Source organism: Pristiophorus japonicus, chromosome 23 (assembly GCF_044704955.1).
Source record: "Pristiophorus japonicus isolate sPriJap1 chromosome 23, sPriJap1.hap1, whole genome shotgun sequence".
Classification (NCBI taxonomy): Eukaryota; Metazoa; Chordata; class Chondrichthyes; family Pristiophoridae; genus Pristiophorus; species Pristiophorus japonicus.
The window spans coordinates 17,801,477-17,813,070 of NC_091999.1; the positions used below are offsets into that span (position 1 = coordinate 17,801,477).

The 11,594-nt window shown below is 47.9% G+C and overlaps 1 pseudogene; it reads right to left on the bottom strand.

The window, feature by feature from the left end:
• Positions 1–10,602, bottom strand: part of LOC139235414 (oocyte zinc finger protein XlCOF6.1-like) — a 54,382-nt pseudogene extending 43,780 nt beyond the window's left edge.
• Positions 10,603–11,594: the final 992 nt, after the last annotated feature.

The following is an 11,594-nucleotide window of genomic DNA, read 5'->3' on the forward strand; positions in this document are numbered from 1 at the left end:
AGTTCATAATTTTATTGTTGAGAGTTGCTGAATTAAGGGGAAAGATAACACACAGAGTTTTTAAATGGACACTGCAGCCCCGAGAACACAATCAGCAATATATCCAGAATATTAAGGTCCAGCCCAGTTTCAGGGTTATTATCAGCAGAAACAAACCCCAACTGTGAGAATGAACATGGTTCAGTCGGGATGTGATTAACAGCAGCAATAACAGCAGATTCTAACCCCTTGAGTCACTTGTGAACTCGCTGGTATGTCAGCAGGGTGGATGACTGAGTGAATCCCTTCCCACACTCTGAGCAGGTGAACAGCTTCTCCCCAGTGTGACCTCGCTGGTGTGTCAGCAAGTCGGATGACTGAGTGAATCCCTTCCCACACTCAGAGCAGGTGAACGGCCTCTCCCCAGTGTGAACTCACTGATGTGTCAGCAGGTGGGATGACCGAGTGAATCGCTTCCCACACTCAGAGCATGTGAACGTGTTCTCCCATGTGGGAACTCGCTGGATTTCAACTGGTGGGATGATGCAGTGAATCCCTTTCCACACAGAGAGCAAGTGAATGGCCTCTCCCCAATGTGACTACGTCGATGAATTCCCAGTTCTGACGACGATCTGAGTCCCTTCCCACAGTCATCACATTTCCACGATTTATCCGTGGTGCGGGTGTCCTTGTGAATCTCCACGGTTGGTCGATCAGTTGAAGCCTAACCCATGTGCACAAAATGTTTACAGTTTCTCGGTGCTTTGTATGCTGCGATGTTTTCTTCAGGCTGCGTAACTGGTTAAAGCTCTTTCCACAGTCCGTGCACTGGAACACTCACTCGGGAGTGTGTGTCTCGGTGCTTTTCCAGTCACACTGATGTTTGAAATCTTTTCCCACAGGCAAGACAAACAAACATTTCTCCTTCCACTTTGAAAGGCCGATGATATTCAGGTCCTGATGCATCGATTGACCCTGTCAGATCTTGACATGATGTTTGGTTTGTGTTTCCTGTCTGAAAATCTCCCCTTCTAATACGCTGTAAAAGGGGATAACAAAACTAATCGCTGTCAGTACAGGACAGAAATTCAGGATAGACTCATCGAGTTTCCATGGAACATGCTTATCTCCCTTGAGCTTTCAAAGCTATAAATCCCTGTCCCACACGTTGGCCCACCTGCTGTGCTGAAATCCAAATCAACACAAATTTCGAGACAGTTTCTCCTCCGCTCCCAGTTTTCACGACCAATTTTGGTTGAGTTCAGGTTTACACTCACTGATTCCCCTCCTCCCCCTTGCCAGCATGTGCTGACACTGGCTGAATTCAGTTCGACACTCACAGGTACACTTCCTTCTCCTAAAGGTGCTGACTCTGGCTGGGTTCAGTTCTACACACACTGTTTCCCCTTCTCTGAAGGTGCTGACTCTGGCTGGGTTCAGTTCTCCACTCACTGGTTTCCCTCCCCTGAATGTGTTGACTGTGGCTGGGTTCAGTTCTCCAATCACTGGTTCCCCTCCCCGGAAGTTGCTTACTCTGGCTGGGTTCAGTTCCAGACACTGATATCATTCACTTTGTACCTGCACCAAGATGGCCGCACATTGCACTGTGCTACTACCTGAATCAAGATGGCGGAGCGCTGAACCTGTTTTCCTGCACCAAGATGCCCGCTGTTAGTCTGGGCCCGTGATTGGGAAAAAGCCCCGATGCTGCAATCGCCCATATTCTGGTTACGATTCCGGGCTTGCGGCGGGTACCGGTTGTTGATGAAGCCTCCCTTACTCCCCGGTCGTCCATTATTCCCCTTTGTCCCACTGAAAAGGATACTTCTGTGGAGCCTGCCCGAAATGTGTCTCCTCCACTATTACATGCACCGCGCATACTCCAAACACAGCCAGGACCAGCACCGGCGCACTGAGATCCTGGACTCTGCGTGCGGCACATTCTCCCCCGCGGGGCATGCTGGGTACATAAGACCATAAGAAATAAGAGCAGGAGGGGGCCACCCGGCCCCCGGAGCCTGCTCCCCATTCAATAACATTAGACGGGACAGTCTAGGGCGGGGTTTACTCCATATCTACCCGTGCTGTACTTGCTGTGGGAGTATTTGATGCGACAGTATAGAGGGAGCTTTACTCTGTATCTAACCCGTGCTGAACCTGCCCTGGGAGTGTTTGAAGGGACAGTGTTGAAGGAGCTTTAATCTGTAACTAACCAATGCAGTACCTGCTCTGGAATGCTTGGGGCAGGGTTGAGGAAGATATACTCTGTCTCTAACCTGCTTTGTACCTGCCCTTGCAATGACTGGTGGGAGAGTGTTGAGGGAGCTTTACTCTGTTTCTAAGCAAGGCAAATATATCCTTCCTTAGATAAGGCGACCAAAACTGTGCACAATTCTAGAAAGATTAGAGAGAGAATTACACTGTATCTACATTGTGCTGTAGCTGTCCTTGGAGTGTTTATTTCGATAGTGTAGAGGGAGCTTTACTTAGTGTATAACCAATGCGGTACCTGCTCTGGGAGTGTTTGATCGAACAGTGTAGAGGGAGATTTACTTTATATGAAACAAATGCTGTATTTGCAACGGAATTGCTGGGTCAGGGTAGAAGGAGATGTACTCCGTGTAACCTGTGCTGTACCTATCCTGGGAGTGTTTGATGGGGCAGTGTAGAGGGAGCTTTACTCTGTATCTAACCACGTGCTGTATCTGTCCATGGAGTGTTTGATGGGACAGTGCAGAGGGAGCTTTACTCTGTATCTAACCCGTGCTGTACCTGCCCTGAGAATGTTTTGTGGCAGTGTTGAGGAAAAGATACTCCATGTCTAACCTGTACTGCACCTGCCCTGCGACTGGTTAATGGCAAAGTGTAGAGGGAGCTTTACACTGTATCTAAACCATGTTGTACCTGCCCTGTGAGTATTTGTGATATTGTAGTCTGAGATTTACTCTGTATCAACCCTGCTAGTGTTTGGGACAGGATGGAGTGAGATTTACCCTGTATCTAACCCGTGCAATACTGGTAGTTCTGATATCAGTAGTAGTGAAAATGCTAAAATATATTATTAAGCATGTAGTAAGTAATAACACGATTGGGCAGAATGAACACGGATTTAGGAGAGGGAAATTGTACTTGACAAATCTGTTAGTATTTCTTGAGGTTGTCACTCGCAGGATAGAAAAGGGCAAACCACTTGATGTGGTTTATTTAGATTTACAAAAGGCATTCAATGAGGTGCCACACAAGAGATTATTAAACAAAATTATCGCTCGTTTGATTAGGGGTAATATATGAACAAGGATTAGTTAACTGTCAGAAAACAGAGTAGGAATAAACGGGCGATTTTCGGGTTGGCAGACTTTAAGTGGTGGGGTGCTGCAAGGATTGGTGCTTGGGCCCCAGCTATTCACAAACTATATCAATAATTTGGATGTGGGGACCAAATGTAATATATCGAAGTTTGCTGAGGCTACAAAGCTCGTTGGGAATGTAAGTTGTGAGGAGGATGAAAAGTGGTTTCAAGGGGATATATACAGGCTCAGTGAGTGGGCAAGAACATGGTAAATGGAATATAATGTGAAGAAATGTTAAGTTAGATACTGACAGTAAAAATAGAAAGGCAGAGTATTTTTTTCAATGGTGAGTGATTGGGAAATGTTGGTGTTCAGAGGGTCCTGGTGTTCTTGTCCACAAATCGTTAAAAGTTTATACGCAAGCAATTAAGAAAGCAAATGGTATATTGGCCTTTATTACAAAAAGATTTGAGTATAAGAGTAAAGACATCTTACTGCAATTATAAAGGGCTCCGGTGAGACCACACCTGGAGTATTGTGTACAGTTTTGTTCTCCTTACATAAGGAAAGATAAACTTGCTATAGAGTGAGTGCAATGAAGGTTCGCCAGACTGATTTCTGGGATGGGGGGATTGTCCTATGAAAAATTGAGTAGACGATGCCTATATTCGCTCTCGTACAGAAGAATGAGAGATGAGAGACGACGCCAACATCCCATGAACGAATTTTTAAAAAGAGATACGACCTGTTTAAATTTGATCAAGGATACCAGCCAAATTATTAGAGACACTCCCTGTCCTTCAGGACCTGTGTCCAGGGGTGAAGCTCATGGGTTTATCTGATCATCTTTGGATTAAATGTTGTGCTCATTAAGCAGTGCACCTCGTGCCAGCATCAAACACTCTCCAGTCGGGCACAGCGCGGGTTAGATACAGAGTGAACCCATCGGTCGCTCCCCGACACAGATACTGAGGGACAAGGAGTGTCTGGCACATTTGACATTTCGCACTTAATAAGGTATAAATTGATCCTGTACCTCTCCCCATTAATCCTGGGCTTCACACGGGTCAAATCCTGCTCCTGTTTCCCTTCCTGTAACAGCACTGAGCTCAATCAAGCCCAAAATGATCAGGGCTCAGGGAGGTTGATTGTTAGGCACTGCAGTGATGTCATAAAGCAGGGCCATCAGCCCAGCTGATCCTCTCCATGTCCCTTTAAAGGAGGAGAGCTGGGACATCCTGTCTCAACACACATCCCCCTGTTCATACTGAGAATCCCCGGGGAAGGTCCAAGGCCCAGAGTGTGGAACACAACCAAGGGGGAAAGAGGAGGAGAGAAGCGGAGGGAAATCAAGGAGTAGGGACTGAGGACCACCAAGCTTCAGTTTTAGAGCCTGGAGATCAGTGAGTTCTGTAGTTTCAGGATCCAGGGAGAGAACAAGGAGCAGATGGGGAGACTGGTGTGGATTCCAGCACAGTGAGGATTTAGGGGGAGGGAGATTGTTTCGGGTTAGGGGTGTGGGAGGGACAAGAGAGGAAAGGTTAGAGGAGCAATTACTGCAGCAGTGTCCATCAATAGTGAGAGAGAGAAGGTGGGGGTCAGAGTGGGCCCTGGACAGGCCGGTAAACTGTTCGTTTGCTGTGACCAGCTTTCCTTCTGTCACAAATAGCCTCCTGTAGCCCAATGACACAAACAGCCCATTAAACGCCCAATGTCCTTTCGTGGGGTGAGGTCTCCCTTTGTGAAACATCGGCTGTTGTTAAAGCTTCTCATTCTGACACGCTCACAGTGAGACAATATCCACTGTCCCTTTTATTCCATGGGCTTCATCTTTGCCGGTATTGGTAACACGCCCGGGATCACTAAAAACAAAACCCAGTCTGTCAATCACTTTCAGCTACTTGACTTAGTGTGTGCCCCACAGCATCTCTCTCACCTCCAATGTATGAATAGAGCATCATGCCCGCAAAGCTGGTTTAAGTTTATTTCCACGCAGCAAATCTATTTAAGAAAAGCCTGTAGGCCGATGAGACACTGTTCAGGTGCCAGTGTGCTGCTGGTTTGTCCGGCATTTTGCCTGTAATGGAAAATAACTGAACATTTCTCCCAGTGGAACCTTTGCTGTAATGAAATGTGTCTTTTAATAAGCCTCACGTCCTTGCTCATGTCTGCTGCAATTGTGCATAAAGGGAATGTGTGAAGTGATGGTCTTTGTATTGAGTTGTGAAACAAGGAAACGGTATCTGTGTGTGGCAGTGACACAGCCTTGTGGTCAGAGGCAGAACCATGCACCGATATCCTTGTGCTTATGGTTTGAGCAGGGTTAGTTCATGAATGCTCAAGCTAAGAGCTACCAGGGATTGGGAGCAGCGGCAGTAAATAAAATCTAAATGCAAATTCCGATGTAGTTTATCTTAATTTATTCCTATTTTAATGGCTTTTGCTGAATGTGTCCCATGCCAAGTGCCAGGATATTGAATCAGGCCCACCCTAGAAAATGAGTTTGACACGCTGAGGAAGACAATGTCAACCGGATTCCCACATCCACAACCTGACAACTTCTTTACAATCTCAAGCTAGTTTGTAAGACATGACCTTGTTTTCCGGAATCCATGTTCAGTATCTCTAATGGCCCCTTCACTTTCCACATGATGGAAAACAGGATCTCTCAGGATCCCTTCAAGCTCCTTCCCAGTGATCGAGTTCACTTGATGGGCCTTCAGTTCCTGAGCTCTGACTTTTGCACAATTGAAAAATGGGAACTACATGTGCTACCTTCCAATCTCAGGGAACAACCCATGACTCTACTGAGCTGTTGGAGATATGGGCAAGGGGCTGGCAGAGCACCCATCCCATCTTTCTTAGCACCTTTGGGTGGATATCATCCACATCTTACACTGTCAAGATTAACCCGCACGAGTTGCTGTCAGTGAAGAGAGATGAGAAAGACCAAAGTCTCACTTGCCCCTCTCAGTATGACCCTGAAGGACAGTGTCCATGCTGAAGTTCTTCCCCCATCTGATCCTCCCCCCAGCTTGTCCTCTCTGAGCTCCAGCCACGTGATGCTAAACACTCGGATGGGAAAGAGAAAAATCTACAGCAATGTGTTGAAAGTAACACGAATTTATTTGTCTACACCCCAAATATTAATCTCCAGTCCAGTTACAGGAGTTTCCATCAGCGGAAACAAACCCCAACAGTCAGAATGAACATGGTTCAGTCGGGTTGTGATTAACAGCAACAATAACAACATAACCCAACCCCTACAATCATTTGTGAACTCGCTGGTGCCTCAACAGGTGGGATGACTGAGTGAATCCTTTCCCACACACAGAGCAGGTGAACGGCCTCTCCCCAGTGTGAATTCGCTGGTGCCTCAACAGATGGGATGACCGAGTGAATCCCTTCCCACACTCAGAGCAGGCGAATGGCCTCTCCCCAGTGTGAGCTCGCTCGTGCCTCAACAGGTGCAATGACTGAATGAATCCCTACCCGCACTCAGAGCAGGTGAACGGCCTCTTCCCGGTGTGAATTCGCTGGTGTGCCAGCAGATTGGATGACTCATTGAATCCTTTCCCAAACTCAGAGCAGCTGAACGGCCTCTCCCCAGTGTGAATTCGCTGGTGTGTCAGCAGGGTGGATGACTGAGTGAATCCCTTCCCACACACGGAACAGGTGAACGGCCTCTCCCCGGTGTGAATTCGCTGGTGTGTCAGCAGGGTGGATGACTGAGTGAATCCCTTCCCACACACGGAACAGGTGAACGGCCTTTCCCCAGTGTGAATTCGCTGATGTATCAGCAGGTTAGATGACTGAGTGAATCCCTCCTGACACTCGGAGCAGGTGAACGGCCTCTCCCCAGTGTGAACTCGCTGGTGTGTTTCCAGCTGGGACGGGTAGTTGAAACGTTTCCCACAGTCCCCACATTTACACAGTTTCTCCCCAGTGTGACTGCGCTTGTGTCTCTCCAGGTTGGATGATCGGCTGAAGCCTTGTCCACACACAGAGCACGTGTACACTTTCTCCACCTATGCATCCATAGTTGCTGGATGATAATCCATTCCCGATGAATCGAGTGATTTCGTTGGATGTTAATGTGATGTTTGTTTTGAGCCTCCGGTCTATAAATCCTCCCCTTTTAATACCCTGTAAAGTGAATTTCAGTCAAGAAAAAGGGTGGATGAGAGAGAACCCACAAAAACACAAAGGCACTTTGAGAAATTGAGCTTAATGAACTTGGTAATTTGTGGGGCCAGCACTAGAAATGGTAACCATGAAAACTTCCAGTTTGTGGTAAAACCCAAATGGTTTATCAATATCCTTCAGGAAAGGGAACCCACCTCCATTGACAGCCCCACATGGGGAATTGTTGGTCCCACTGGGCCCAGAAATACTGGGGGTGAAACCCAGCAGCTTTTCCTCCATCTCCACTCCAGCTCAAATAGATGCAACAAACAGACCCACACAGGAGGCCAGGTATCCAAAGCGTCTTTCTAGCATTTGCAGCATAGTTGAGAGGCGATTTATTCTAAATTGCCCGAGATTTGTAGACTTGAGATCCTAGTTTTTACATAAGAACATAAGAACATAAGAATTAGGAACAGGAGTACGCTATCTAGCCCCTCGAGCCTGCTCCGCCATTCAATAAGATCATGGCTGATCTGGCCGTGGACTCAGCTCCACTTACCCGCCCTCTCCCCGTGACCCTTAATTCCCTTATTGGTTAAAAATATATCTATCAAAAATATATCTATCTGTGACTTGAACACATTCAATGAGCTAGCCTCAACTGCTTCCTTGGGCAGAGAATTCCACAGATTCACAACCCTCTGGCAGAAGAAATTCCTTCTCAACTCGGTTTTAAATTGGCTCCTCCGTATTTTGAAGCTTTGCCCCCTAGTTCGAGTCTCCCCTACCAGTGGAAACAACCTCTCTGCCTCTATCTTGTCTATCCCTTTCATGATTTTAAATGTTTCTATAAGATCACCCCTCTTCATTCTGAACTCCAACGAGTAAAGACCCAGTCTACTCAATCTATCATCATAAGGTAACCCCCCTCATCTCCGGAATCAGCTTAGTGAATCGTCTCTGTACCCCCTCCAAGCCAGTATATCCTTCCTTAAGTAAGGTGACCAAAACTGCACGCAGTACTCCAGGTGCGGCCTTACCAATACCCTATACAGTTGCAGCAGGACCTCCCTGCTTTTGTACTCCATCCCTCTCGCAATGAAGGCCAACATTACATTCGCCTTCCTGATTACCTGCTGCACCTGCAAACTATTTTTTTGGGATTCATGCACAAGGACCCCCCGGACCCTCTGCACCTCAGCATGTTGTAATTTCTCCCCATTCAAATAATATTCCCTTTTACTGTTTTTTTTCCCAAGGTGGATGACCTCACATTTTCCGAGATTGTATTCCATCTGCCAATCCTTAGCCCATTCGCTTAACCTATCCAAATCTCTGCAGCCTCTCTGAGTCCTCCACACAACCCGTTTTCCCACTAATCTTAGTGTCATCTGCAAATTTTGTTGCACTACACTCTGTCCACTCTTCCAGGTCATCTATGCATATTGTAAACAGTTGTGGTCCCAGCACCGATCCCTGTGGCACACCAGTAACCACCGATTTCCAACCCGAAAAGGACCCATTTATCCCGACTCTCTGCTTTCTCTTCGCCAGCCAATTCTCTATCCATGCTAATACATTTCATCTGACTCTGCGTACCTCTATCTTCTGCAGTAACCTTTTGTGTGGCACCTTATCGAATGCCTTTTGGAAATCTAAATACACAACATCCATCGGTACACCTCTATCCACGATGCTCGTGATATCCTCAAAGAATTCCAGTAAATTAGTTAAACATGATTTCCCCTTCATGAATACATGCTGCGTCTGCTTGATTGCACTATTCCTATCTAGATGTCCCGCTATTTCTTCCTTAATGATTTTGCTTTGTACCGGAATCCAGGTCAGCGATTGGAGCATGGGCAGAACCATCGGAACGGCCCAGGTACAGCAAGCGATGCGGCAAGCAGCAGAGGAGTGGTGAGGTCGGGGTGGAGTAGCGCCGGGAGATCGGGCCTGAGAGATTGCGGCCCACAAGAGGCGAGAATTCGGGGCTGAGAGATTGGGGCCCAGGAGAGGCAAGAGTTCGGAATGGAGAGATTGGGGCCAAGGAGAGGCGAGAGTTTGGAGAGGAGAGATTGGAGCCAAGGCGAGGCGACAGTTCGGGGAGGAGAGATTGGGGCCAAGGAGAGGCTAGAGTTCAGGGCGGAGAGATTGGGGCCCACAAGCGGCGAGAGTTCTGGGTGGCGACATTGGGCCCCACGAGAGGCCAGACTTCGGACGGAGAGATTGGGGCCCACGAAAGGCGAGAATTCGGGGCGAAGAGATTGGGCCCCACGAGAGATGAGAGTTTGGGGTGGAGAGATTGGAGCCACAAGAGGCGCGAGTTCGGGGCCCGGAATAGGCAAGGACCCAGGGACAGCATGGGCCAGACCACACTGCGATCTATGGGCAGTACAAGTTTGTGCACCAGGTCTGTGCAGCAGAGCTTGGTCTCCAGTCGTCTTGGTTAACCTTTGCCACTGGACCAAGACCTCACTCTGTTCAGCCCGTGTGGTGGATTGTGTGCAACGGTTACCCACGTTAAAATAATCCACACACAAGCATCTTCCACACTTTAATATGTAGTTCGGGACCTGGAATATCAGGTCTCAGTGAAACATCTGTGAACTCATCCGTTTTGTTTTGGAAGCGGGTCATCATCGAATCAAGGGACTTCCTAATTCTATACAGTACAGGAGGCCAGGGAGTGACTTCCGCATTCAGCGCCGACCCTGAGATGGAGCGGCTGGGAATTGCTGGACATGCTGTATAAACGCAAGTAGTTGTTTTCGTGGTGTGGGGGAGGCACTGCCCCCGGGGTTTGCTGGTGCCGGGCCTGGAGGTTTTGACACACAGGTTTAGAGCCGCATTCGGTGTTGCCCGGGACCTGAGAGCCACACTCGGTGTTGCCTGGGGCCTGAGAGCCACTTTCGGTGTTGACCGGGGCCTGAGAGCCGCACTCAGTGATGCATGGGGCCTGGTGCATGGGGCCTGGGAGCCACACTCGGTGCTGCCCGGGACTGAGAGTCACACTCCCTGTTTCCTGGCGCCTGAGAGCCACACTTGGTGATGCTGATGCCGTGCTCGCTCCAATCAGTCCCCGGGAGCCTCTCCGCACAGGGGCGTGCTCTGCAGGGACCTGGCCTACCCACATTGCCCCGCTGCTGATGGATATAGGGCGTAAACCGACGGGCGGAGCACTCTGGGTAAGATCATCCGCCATTGTCACGGTGAGGACGGCACAGGAGGCCATGCAGCCCATCTTGTCTGTGCCGGCTCTTTGGTGAAGCTGTTCAATGGTTCTCACTCCACTGCCCTTTACCTATTGCTTGGTATATTTTTCCCAGCAAGTATTTATCGCATTCCCTTTTAAAAGTTACAATTCAATCTGCTTCCACCACCCTTTCAGACAGTGCAATCTGGATCATAACAATTCGCTGAGTAACAAATTATCCCACATCTCACCTCTCGTTATTTTGCCAATCATCGGACGTCTGACTCCTCTGGTTACCTACCCTAATGCCACTGGAAATACTTTTTCCATATTTACTCTATCTAAATCGTTCATAATTTTGTACATCTCCATCAAATCGCCTTTTACCATTTCCTCCTCTCTGGAGAAAACTTCACTAGGCTCTCCACATCACGGAAGTCCCATCTCCCTGGCACCATTCCTTCTGCACCTTCTCTAAAAGCTTGCCATCATTACGAAAGTTTGGAGCCCAAACTTGAACACAATTCTCCAGCTGAGGCCTAACCAGTGTTTTATAAAGGTTTAGCAAATTAAACATCAAATGCTGATATTTCTCTGATGGGGTTTAAAGGGCGAGGTCCATCTAGTCAGTTGGATGTGTCAATGAGACTGTGAACCTGAAGAAGTGCATTTAGAGTGGAGATCCAGAACATGCTGTGTAACCGGGCGCAAACACTCCTGCACAACCCACACATCACTTGTTTCCCATTTGGCATTAAAGTAATGTGTTAATTGCAACAATTCAGTTGATTTGATTTCAAATAGTTTAGGATAGAAATTCAATCATGTTTCTATGATTTTTCCCCAAATCAGATTCAAGGCCTCAATTTTTTTCTTCATCTGTGTGCAGTCACAGGTTTCCAAACCTGAGACTGTACATTGGGATTCCAATCCTGGGACTGTACATGGGGTTTCTAACCCTGGGAGAGTAATTGGGCATTCTAACACTGGGAGAGTAAATG